General features: G+C 43.4%; 1 protein-coding gene across 2 annotated transcripts in view; it reads left to right on the top strand.

Annotated features, from left to right (window-relative positions):
• LOC123504822 (alkaline phosphatase-like) overlaps positions 1-12,500 on the top strand; it is a 309,841-nt gene that overhangs the window by 191,912 nt on the left and 105,429 nt on the right. The gene's annotated exons all lie outside the window — the stretch shown is intronic.

Here is a 12,500-nt window from a genome sequence, read left to right as displayed (position 1 = left end):
AATTTACATGGGGCGAAACCAGAAAATGCCACACCCGAAAGTAATCAAAATGTGAGATTAGGTGTAATACTCGTACACTTGTTTATTATGTACACATCTGTCATTCTATACATACATGAACTTTAAAACAATATTTTGCGCGCCTTCACTTCTGCAAAGTCTAACAAACGGTCTGAACATCAATATTCTCAGTAGCCTGAGAAATGTGCCTCCCGGGGTATTGGCCCCGCTCGTCCCCCCCCCACCCCATCACTACGCCACTGAGTAGTACTATAGTAGCAGTAGTAGAAGTATTGGTGGTAGTAGCAGTATCATCGTTGTCATCATCCTCTTCATCCTAATCATCATCATCATCATCATCATCATCATCATCATCATCATCACCGCCACCTCTAATACTACCACCCACCACCACCACCACCACCACCACCACCACCACCACCACCACCACCACCACCACCACCATAAAAACAACAATAGCAACAACAAGAACAACAACAACAACAACAGCAACAGCAGCAACAGCAGCAGCGAAAACAACATCAACAAGATTAACAAGAACAACAACAACAACAACATCATCATCATCATCATCATCATCATCATCATCAACAACAACATCACCCATACATGCATGGGTGACCACTAACAATCTGCTGGTGTGCGGAGGAGGCGCCGCTGTCTGCCGTTCTCGATGCGTGCCTGGCGGTGTTTGTCCCTCATTCCCTCAGTCTGAAGACAGTCCTTAGCTACAGCGTTCCTTCACAGGTGGTTGGTCAGTCACTCTTATATATGGCTTTCGAATAAGCGCCCCTTCGATATACTCTATCGGCTTAATGTTGTGTTGGGAGAAGCAACGTGTGACCTGCCATTCATTCACCACTTATGTGTGGCTGACGTCATAAATCCATGAGTTTGCATGTCATGCTCAATATCGTTAATACGTAAATTGAATTCCCATCTCTTTGGTATGACTGTTTGAATGGTAGGAGGACTAATCCTTGACCTGTGCGTGCTAGGACGCCAGCGAGGGGCGTTAACGTCGACTCAGGAGTCGCTCGTCTAGTTCCTGGAGGAGCAGGTGAGGCAGGTCACACTGCGGTGGACTTGACTCTGTGGAACATTAAACCTGAGTAAAATTGAACCGACAAAGAAGCTCGCAGTTAATTGTTAAGGAACATTGAGCAAGAATAGATTATATATCTCGCTTATACAAATATTTTGATTAAACTTTGATATATTTTGTAGCAAAACAGAACTGTGAGATCATAAACACCATAACGAATAAATGCAGTCCCGAATTAGCTTGAAGCTATTTCTGCTCCTTTTTTCAATGTTATTAATGGTACAAGAGAGCATTGCTGAACCCAAGTAGCCTGATGTGTAGTGTGGACTTGTGAGACACACCTATCACGGGATCTCCATTACGAGGCTTAACGCTGTCTACAAAAACGACACGAAAACAGCGGAAGGAAGGTTGCGGGGGCGGGAGGCCGCGAGCAGGAAGCCGTAGGAGGTAAATAACTTTCGGAGACGGGAAAAAAAACTTGTTAATATGACTACGTGCGAGAAGAGCGAGGCAGATCGCTAAATATACACGGCTGCACGAGGGTCGCGGTGGAGCCCATTAATGGGTGGAAGGGAAGATGGGGAAGACTAAACACAGTCAGCTGAGAGGAAGGGGAGTCGGGAACATGTCTGGAGGTTGTTACAGGGATGAAGGTACTGCTGTCAGGGTAGGGGAAGTTTGGTTCATCCTCCCTGTTATTGTTTACTTGTTTTTGCGCGAGGCGGAGTCCCTCCCCCCGCCAGAAGCCTCGATTCGGGGAACATGGCTCACCAGACAGGGAGGCAGCCCCGGGTGACCCTCGTGGCCATGTCTGAGTCAGGCTGACGATCGGCCATCGAGAGGGCCTGTCTCGGGCAGCTTCGTTTAAACTCTTTCTTCCAATTAAACCATCCTGCCGTTATGGCTGTTAAATTAAACGCTATCGACATTTTCCAATTATTTTTGTATGCCTTTTAAAATAGTGTTTTCTGCAGGAAACAGAAATTTTTCGGAACAGAAAGAAGGAACTACTGCCACCATGCAACGGCCAGCATAAACTAACTTCATTAACGAAGGTCGGACGGTGTGGCTAACATACAACGCCACTTCGTTAATAGGCGACGCTTTGTGTTATGAACGACTGAAGTTAATTCCGCATTGCACGGCGCTGAATGGGCGGCTCCGTGTTGGCGAGGACGGGAATGATTAAGAACTGCGAACAGACGGACCGCAGCCTAAACGTTTACCAAAGTAGGCCCATTAGGATGATTTATAGGCTGGCGGTGGTGAGCGATTCTGTGTATTGAGCCCACCATTGTGTATCGCCTCCTTGAGTCTTAGTGAGCGAGTATCTATCTATATTTTATGTATTACTTCCTTACGCAGACATTTTTCACGTTCTGTAGTTAAGAACATCTCCATGAACTCTCTTATATTAATTTATCTATCTTCATTTATTTATTTTTTTTCACCCATGACTAAGGGTTTATGGGCACACACGGGAGGCTCTTCCCTCAACCCACGCTCCACGCAGCGGGATGGCAGGAGGGAGGGAAGGGGAAAGGTTGGCCAAAGATTACATTGTACTGTTGAGTCATGATAAGGAGAAAGAGTCATACATTTAATCAAGAAGCGATGTCACACACTGCGGCAGAAAGAAAAAGAAGTGAAGAAAAAGGTTAAATCTGGCACCTTGTTCACCTTACTTTTTCCTCATCCACATTTCTCACCACTCGTTGTTCACACTCAGTCCAGTGAAGCTCGAAAAACAGTGGTAAGTGGATGAGCGTGGCAGATGAAATGGTAAAGGATGGAAAGCAAAAGCACTCAGCGACCGGACAACCACTGCGCGATAGCAATAAAACTCTGAAGAGGAGATGTATAGTACTGCTCTATTCAAAGATTGCTGATGTGTATGCGTGGGTGCGACCGAGACCTAAGCCATGTATAAGTACACAGAAGACGAAGCCGGAGCGGAACGAACACTCACCCCATACCACACACCAAGGTAAACTCCACTCACCCTCCCGCTCCTCCGAAAACTTTATGCTACTGAAGAAGTTTGTTCCTTCCGTGGCGATGGCGTGCAGTAATCTCTCTAATGACATGGTAAACAAACGCAGGGAACCCTCCACCATCTGGGCCGAGAAGTTCACTCTTGCTGGCTTCCTGTGTCGCTTTTTTTCTCAGATTTGGCAATTACTTTCCTTTTGCTCCTTACAGATTTTTTTTTTCTCTGAGCATTTATCGAAGCTTAGTAATAGCAATAGTGATAGCAAAGCAGCAATAAAGCAGCATAGGCAACGGCAGTGACGGAATGATAATAAATAAGATAATGGTAGTAGTAGTAGTAGTAGTAGTAGTAGTAGTAGTAGTAGTAGTAGTAGTAGTGGTAGTAGTGGCAGTAATAGTAGTAGCAATAGTACTTGTTGTAGTTGTTGTTGTTGTTTTTGTAGGTAGTTACAGAAATAGTTGTTATTGTTGTTGCTGTTGCTGTTATGTTAAAGATAAGTAATGACAACAACAACAACAATAATAATAATGATAATAATAATAATAATAACAATAATAATATGATAATGACAATAAAAATAATAATGATAATAATGATAATAATAATAATAATAATAATAATAATAATATAATGTTAATGACAATAAAAATAATAATGATAATAAAAACCCTCCTCCTCCTCCTCCTCCTCCTCCTCCTCCTCCTCCTCCTCCTCCTCCTCCTCCTCCTCCTCCTCCTCCTCCTCCTCCTACTACTACTACTACTACTACTACTACTACTACTACTACTACTACTACTACTACTCCTCCTCCTCCTCCTCCTCCTCCTCCTCCTTCTGCTTCTCCTTCTCCTTCTCCTTCTCCTCCTCCTCCTCCTCCTCTCATCATCATCATCATCATCATCATCATCATCATCATCATCATCATCATCATCATCATCATCATTATTACAAGCAAAACCTCCAGCAACAACTCTAGCAACAATCAAAGAAGCAGGACAGCCTTGTGTTGCATCAGCCGCTCCAGCACAGTTCTCTTTCTTCACCCTCTCCAGTGCATCTCTGCTGAAGCCGCGGAAAACAGAGCCCCACGTATTACCAGTTGGCCTCTGTGAAGGGTTACTCAGGAGACAGGGTAGCCGAGCCGGTGTAGGTGGGTGAGGGTATAGCAGAGTAGCCAGTGTGGGTTAGTGTGGCGGGAAAACAGGAATAAGCGCCTACGGAAAGCTGTCAGTTGGCGTACCTTTACCTTTACCATATTTTCCATTAAAGTGGGGATTCACAGGCATTTTTTTCGTTTTTTCCCAGCTCTCCACGACAGAATATTGCCAGTTCACCGTTCGACTCGCGGAAACAAGAAAAAAAAAAAAAAAAAAAAAGGCTGCCACAAATAACCTGGGTAGCCAATATCATGCCGCGGTGATGCCTGGCCGCGGGTGGTTCACGGCAAAGGTTCACAAGAGAAGTGACTGTGTTTACTGGTCTTTACACGGTAACGTTCCGTGCGGCCTTGCGTCATGGACCGTGTGGAGGGAAAATGGGTGGAGTAAAACTGTAAATAAGCAACACCTGACTCCGGCACTAAAAGCCTGGGATTAGAGTGTGCTGAAGCGCGCTCTGGTTACTCTCAGGTAAACAAACACTGGGTCACTTACGATGCAGGTATAAGGAGAGGAATCCCTAACCTAAACCATCTCCTTTTCTGGGTAACGAGAGCGAGAAGATTAATCCGAGCCTTACCTCCTTCGAGAGCTGTGTGTGGCAATTTACCGGAAGCTGTGTTTACTCCCCGTGACCTCGTCGGAATGGAAGCCGTAAAGCTGAGGCGAGGAGGAAGGAAAAATGGAAGGGAAGACATGATGTTATGATTCGTGGCAGAAGCGACTGTTGATTACATATTGGGAAAAAAAATGGTAGTTTCAACTAATCACTTCGAAGTAACCTCATCGAAAAGAAACCCGGCGAAATAGAAGGTGAAGATGGAAGGAAGAGACACGAAGTAAAAAGACAGTATTTTGATTTGTAACAGGCTAGTAATTAAAGTCTGGGAGGAGAAATATACCTCACAAATAAAGTATGCCAAGAAATACTAATTAACGGTGAAGGACGACTAACTGGTGGGTTTGTTTATGGGTGTTGGATACGAGTGTCTAGGAAAAGGTGCGGAAAGAAGACAGGAAAAAAGAAAGGTGGAGTTGAAGGGGAACAAAAGTGTGCAAAATTAGGTAAATAAAGATGGGGAGGAAGGAATAGGGAGAGAGAAAGAGGAATAATACGAGAGGGAAGGGAAAGAAAGATACAGGCACCAAGAAAAAGGTGTAAAGAAAAGAAGAAAGGAGATATAAGGTGATGAGAGAAAGAACTAAAGATGTGGATAAGGAAGAGGCACAGAGGAGCAAAGAAAAAAAAGAAAGAAAAGATGTGGAAAAGGAATGGAGAAAGAGCACGGCAACGAAAGGTATGATGAAGAAGGTAAAGGTGAAGGAGAAAGGCAAGAGGGAAGGAGCAAGGGGATGAAATACAGTAGGTTAAGACGCAAGGCTTCAGGACGTACGGGCAAGCCGCCGGAGTTCACCTAGGACGGCGGTGGGAATAACGAAATCAGTGATGGCAAGGTTGAGGCAGCGGCTATAATGTCTGTGAAGTAAGACCTAAAAAAAAAAGTCAGCAACAAAACTTCGCCTTAGCCAAGTGGAAATGGACGATCTTATGCTAACGACGAGTGGGAATGAAAGAAAAAAGTACTTGTAAATATTTCAGGAGAGTGTGTCGAGTAGCTACGATTAAAAGAAAAATGACAGAATTATGAAGGTAAGGTGGTGGAGTAAGAGTACAGTAACAGAGGGCAGCTTTAAGATTTAGTCAAAAGAGGAAGGAGTGAAGGCTTTGGACGGAGAGAAGGAAAACCATTGGTAAGTAGAGAAGACAAGAAATTAATATGGCACGACCTAAGAATTGCGTCACGGAAAAAAAAAACAACAACGAAAGATTTAATGCATTTCCCATCACGATGATATTAATTTCTCATTTAGTCCGGTAATTCCAATATGTCACCCCTTAATGGCTCTCCCAATTAGATCCAGTGAGCGTTTTGCAGCAGTGTTGCCAGAATCCCATTAACCACTGATGCCACTGTACGCAGGTTATACATTATTTACTCTAATGACTCTGCCTTTCCACTTTTTTTTTTTTAAACTTCGGGATATTGGCTTTTTTTTTCTTTTTTCTTTTCCTTTTTTTTTTACCAATGGATTCTGAGGACGATGTTGCAGGAGAGTTTGAAATGAAAAATAACTGCGAGTGGGAGTGTGGATACAACTTTCCATCGACCAGTTTCCTTGAAATACTACTAAGTGAAATGACGCTCAGAGTAGAGACGCCTTCTAGGGGGAATGGAAAAGTGGACCCAGTTTGTACCTGGAGCACGGCCTGGTGGCTGCTGTATCTTCCACAGACGAAGCGAAAAATACATATAAATGTAAAGTCTTCGAAAATTGCATATAATATATATATATATATATATATATGATACTCACACTCTCACACACTCTCCTTAGCATTTCCCGGAGTTTGTTGTAATAAAAGTGTAATTTTTTTTATTTTCTTTATTGTATGCCTATGAGTTTTTCTTCTCTCTTACGTATTTATTGCATTGTTGGAGTTTGAAAATTGTGCGGCTATTGAAGTTTTCTTTGTGTGTGTTTGTGCGTGTTTTTAGTGCATGCGGCGGGTCTGGGGGAGGAGTGAGTGTAATTTACCAAGGCCTGACCACAAGTGAACCCGCAACCACCATCCGTTACCCTCTCAGTGAGAGCTCAGAGCTCATTATTACTGATCATTGGGTAAGACTGTGACCTTACACACCACACATCCCATTGCTTTGGTCAGAGGAGACAGCAACTGGCCGTTTGTCAGCGGAATAATTCCAGAGGTGACCAGCCTCGAATTGGGTTCGAACCTGCGCCAGCCTTGACGGTCAACACAGTGTGTGTGTGTGTGTGTGTGTGTGTGTGTGTGTGTACACATACATACATATAATATGCGGTATTGCAAGTCAGATGTTGGAGAAAAGCCTTCCCAACTCTCCCAGTGAGTCACGGTACTCTGGGATAATCTTTGCCAAGTTTTGACGCTAAACTTTTTACTTTCACCTCTTCGTCCTCTACCAGTCGTTCCTTTCCTCTGCCTTCTATCTCTTGAGATGTTCCCAGACCAACGTATATTAATAAAATGCATTGCACGTTTTTCGTGCTTACAATGGCGGCCTGTAAGAAAGATATTATTTGTGTGCGGGCAGGTTGCTTTACTTCTGGTGTCCCACGTGCATGATTAATGACGTTGGTGAAATTCTTTTGACGGATTAGTGGAATCACTTTAAGACTGAATGAGAGCATTGTTCATTCAGATTTTACCAATTTTTGTTTTTATATTAACCGAACATAATTCATTTATTTAGCGATCAGTTTTCATGAAACGATAAGTTTAACTAACTGACAGTTTTGGTACTGCACAAAACGGTAAATGTTGAAGAAAAAAAACTGTTATCATGAAGTGATTTATCGTAGAACCCAAGAAGCTTCTAATCTTAATACGAAGTAACTTTCTTAATTAAGCTGAGATGAAAATTTTCTCCCTAGAACAATCGCGCCAACTGCCCACAGTGACAAGGAAGGTAGTGAGTGAGTTGACGAGGTAATCGAGATGTAATTCATGATACACTTCCTTTAAGCAACATTTTTCAACGGTTTTACAAAAGCAGTAAGAGTCAGAGGTATGAGACGCGGAACGTACTCGTATATACTTATTCAAGTCCAATAAATAAAAAGAAAAAAAACTAGTAGACAGAGATGCAAGGCAGACTTCAGTATGAAAACATAACATTATGAACTATAAAAGGAATTATATAGGTACCATAAACCTCCTGAGCATCAAGGCCGGAAAGGACACAGAAAACATCATTAGATTGAATTTTAATAGCAAGCATAATCAGTCTGCAGTATGGCGAGAAGATGGAGAGAAGGAGAGGAATCACATACCGAAGTATGAATTTTAAGAGGCTCTCTATGGATGAAAACGATGACACTGGTGCTGTCTGGACTGAATAACGTTGGGAAAGATGAAGAAAATATTATTGAGTATACGTATTTTTGGGCAGACGCCAGAATTCGCAATAATTTTTGGTTTATGACATTGTGAAATTTTACAATAAGAAAAGAATTATTTGACAAACCGAAGAAAAATGTGACTCAGTTCTGGACAGAAATATGAAAGGCATCAGTTTCAGGAGATGGAATGCTGCAAAACCTTCCGTTGGGAGACGCTCCGTCTTCTTGACTAGACCACTCAGAGGCACGCCAGGGCAGTGATAGTAAAGAAATGAAAAATGTCAAGCGGTAATTAGTCATCTCCTTAATGCGCGAGTCACAAACGTGATCTTCGACACTTGTTTTTTGAGCTATACATAATTTCCTTCGGAAAAATGACAATAAAGTAAATGAATAAGCCGTAAAGCGCACTATTGTTGTTGCAGAGACTAGACGGAGACAGACGAAGCAAAATTCAACATGTGGAATGAGAGTTTAAATCAGAGAAGAACCAACATAAAAAAAAGAAAGTTTAGAAAAGTTTATTTCAGGTTAAAAAAAAAAGTGAGTGAAACGCTGTCCTCGGGACCACTGAGAATATTAAAGCTGAAGGCATGTTTATCTATTTCACAACAAACAGACGGCAATAAAGGTCGATTGTCAAAATAAATAATTTCACGTTAAAAGCAACAGTTAAATATTTGTTTGTTATTAAGATGAAATATCTGTTTGTTTTTACAGTCAGGAGAGTTAAATGAGATATCTGCTTTAGCCCATATTTGATGAGAGAATGACAGTGGACTCAGCGTGATAATGGAAGAGTCTGCTGACTCAGGGTTTTGGATACAACGAGAAATTGTATTCGGGTTTAGATCGAAAATAAGAGAGAGAGAGAGAGAGAGAGAGAGAGAGAGAGAGAGAGAGAGAGAGAGAGAGAGAGAGAGAGAGAGAGAGAGAGAGAGAGAGAGAGAGAGAGAGAGAGAGAGAGAGAGAGAGAGAGAGAGAGAGAGAGAGAAAATTAGTTACCATATTTATAATTTTCATAACACACATGAGTGTTCCGCTTCAAATATTTATCTCGCCAATGAGCGCCAGTACACAGGAAGGTCTTGGAGCGAAACTGCACTCTTCGCCTCCGTGTTGTTAGTAAATAGTGGTCGAGTCGAGTCGGCGCCGCTGGTCTGCCCTCTGACTCAGTGCAGCGCCCGGACATAACAGTCACGTCTTGACGACAAATATGAGACGCGCACCATCCATTGGGCTTGATAGCCATCTCCAGAAAGCTGAGGCAATGCATTGTGGCAGGTGGAGCGGCGGCCTGACTCTCCTGCCCTCCCGATCTGGGGACACAAACTTTATCAGTGATGTTGATTTGCATAAAATGGAAATATTTTCCTATCAGAGTAATTTCTGTCGAGCTTCAGTTTCCTGACCTTGGACATTCCTTAGCGGTGTTGTTGAGTTAAGTCAGGCTGGTGAAGCCGAGTACCGAGGGGGTTTGGGGAGACGCACGGTGGCAAAGGGATTGGTGAGAGTAGTGGACTTTGGATGAGGTTCGTCAGTGAGAGGGTGTGCTGGTGTACCCGAGGGTACCAATGGATTCAGAGGGTGAGCAAGGACTGGAACAGTGCTTGGCTTTTCCCTTACAACAGATTTGAATTAAAATTGCTTCTATTCTGTTGTGAGCTAAATGTTTGTGTGTGTGTGTGTGTGTGTGTGTGTGTGTGTGTGTGTGTGTGTGTGTGTGTGTGTGTGTGTGTGTGTGTGTGTGTGTGTGTATAATTCACCACGGTCGCCTGCTGGTCACCCAGCCAGTTTTCCCCCTTACGGATCGAGCTCAGAGTTCATAGACCGATCTTCGGGTAGGACTGAGACCACAACACACACTTCACACACCGGGAAAGCGAGCCCACAACCCCTCGAGTTACATCCCGTACCTATTTACTAGGTGAATAGGGGCTACACATTAAGAGGCTTGCCCATTTGCCTCGCCGCTTCCCGGGACTCGAGCCCTGGCCCTCTCGATTGTGAGTCGAGTGCGCTAACCACAGCGGTACGCGGTGTGCGTGTGTGTGTGTGTGTGTGTGTGTGTGTGTGTGTGTGTGTGTGTGTGTGTGTGTGAGTGTGTGTGTGTTTTAGAAAAAAATCCAACCACTTATGTTTTAACGTCACCATTAAGTTGATCAAATAAGAAAAGAAATCAGGAGCAAGTGAGCAGCGAGCAGCAAGGAGCTTCATGTGAGGGAATGATGGACTCCAGGAACACAACACGAACAGTGTTCATATTTTGATACTACTTATATTTCTTTGGTTGATGTGTTATCGTGTAAAATTCAACAAATCAGTCAACTAAATGTATATGTGATACTTTTCTGAGGTATATCTCTGTTTTATTATGTGCTTTTTTCTGATGCAAACCGCGGCGGCCATTCAGTCTAGTGCCGGGTGTATGAAGGAAGAGGAACAAACCGTAGGAGTTCCCTTGACAAATTCCTGTACATTTCCGTTCATCATTTTGTTCGTTGTGACTGAAATTATATTTTCTTTGTCTATCCTATTCTTGCTTTAGTAGTTTCCACACCCCATGATATATAAAGTTATAATTGGTCATTGTAGGCTGTGTGCCAGTGGAGTTTTAAAATTGACATTGCCTTGGCACGCTATCCGCAGTACATCCTAGTGGCAGAAATTCGCCCGAGTAGCAAATGATGAGTGTATGCCGTGTGTGTGTGTCCGCGAGTATTGAGGAAAAGTCAAAAAGGCAGGCAGGCCAGCCGTTTATCCTTGCTATGCCAGCACCATTACTTAGAGCGGGGTACATCTCCACTAAAGATGCCAATACCTGTATTCGCCGCTGGACTGGCACCAGGGAAACAAAATTAATCATAAAAGGTTTTGGAGGAAAACAAGGAGATAGTTTTGCCTCTTGCAACAAATCAGATATTGGAAAATAAACAAATAAATAGAAAGTAGCAAATCCAAGCCATCCCGCGCCAATGATCCGCCGACACGGTAAACACATTCCACTGTGTGTGTGTGTGTGTGTGTGTGTGTGTGTGTGTGTGTGTGTGTGTGTGTGTGTGTGTGTGTGTGTGTGTGTGACCTTAATGGTAAGGCATAGTTTCGGTGGGACCATTTTTCAACGCATTGGACAGAATTCTATGTGCATATAAAGGTTGGGAATCACTGATATACGTAATAGCCATGTGGTGGGATTATATATATATATATATATATATATATATATATATATATATATATATATATATATATAGAGAGAGAGAGAGAGAGAGAGAGAGAGAGAGAGAGAGAGAGAGAGAGAGAGAGAGAGAGAGAGAGAGAGAGAGAGAGAGAGAGAGAGAGAGAGAGAGAGAGAGAGAGAGAGAGAGAGAGAGAGAGAGAGAGAGAGAGAGAGAGGGGGAGGAGGACATGGCTCCAACCTGCATTGAGCCTTGTCTCCCTCCCCAACACACAGACAGACAGACACACACACACACACACACACACACACACACACACACACACACACACACACACACACACACACACACACACACACACACACACACACACACACACACACACACACACACACACACACACACACACACACACACACACACACACACACACACACACACACACACACTGGAAGGCCTGAAGGGTGAAGAGGTCTCAGTGTCTCACACAGCTACAGACTGCCACTAATCTGATCACCTCGTCATTACTTGTGCCATCACCGGGAAACATGCTCACAGTCCTTTCCTTGTTGTTCTTCACATTTTTCGTGGTCTATAAATATTGTTAAATAATTCACCTGACAAATAATTTTCAGGCGGCCAGCAAGTGAAGGACTCGCGAGGCTCAAACACTATACTGATGGTTTCCATGCAAGGGAAACAACTTTCCTATTCAGTTACGTGCCAAAGATTTATTTTTATTTCGTCCATGACGCACATCTGCTGAATTTTCGTTTGAAGTCGAAGTGATATTTGTTTTTATGACAAATCTTTCATAAACTGCATGTTTGCATCCATGTGTGTGTGTGTGTGTGTGTGTGTGTGTGTGTGTGTGTGTGTGTGTCACTGTTTGATCTGCTGCAGTCTCTGACGAGACAGCCAGACGTTACCCTACGGAACGAGCTAAGAGCTCATTATTTCCGATCTTCGGATAGGCCTGAGACCAGGCACACACCACACACCGGGACAACAAGGTTACAACTCCTTGATTTACATCCCGTACCTACTCACTGCTAGGTGAACAGGGGCTACACGTGAAAGGAGACACGCCCAAATATCTCCACCCGGCCGGGGAATCGAACCCCGGTCCTCTGGCTTGTGAAGCCAGCGCTCTAACC

The sequence above is a fragment of the Portunus trituberculatus genome, chromosome 17, assembly GCF_017591435.1.
Source record: "Portunus trituberculatus isolate SZX2019 chromosome 17, ASM1759143v1, whole genome shotgun sequence".
NCBI classification, from domain to species: domain Eukaryota; kingdom Metazoa; phylum Arthropoda; class Malacostraca; order Decapoda; family Portunidae; genus Portunus; species Portunus trituberculatus.
This window is presented reverse-complemented; position numbering and strand designations above follow the sequence as displayed.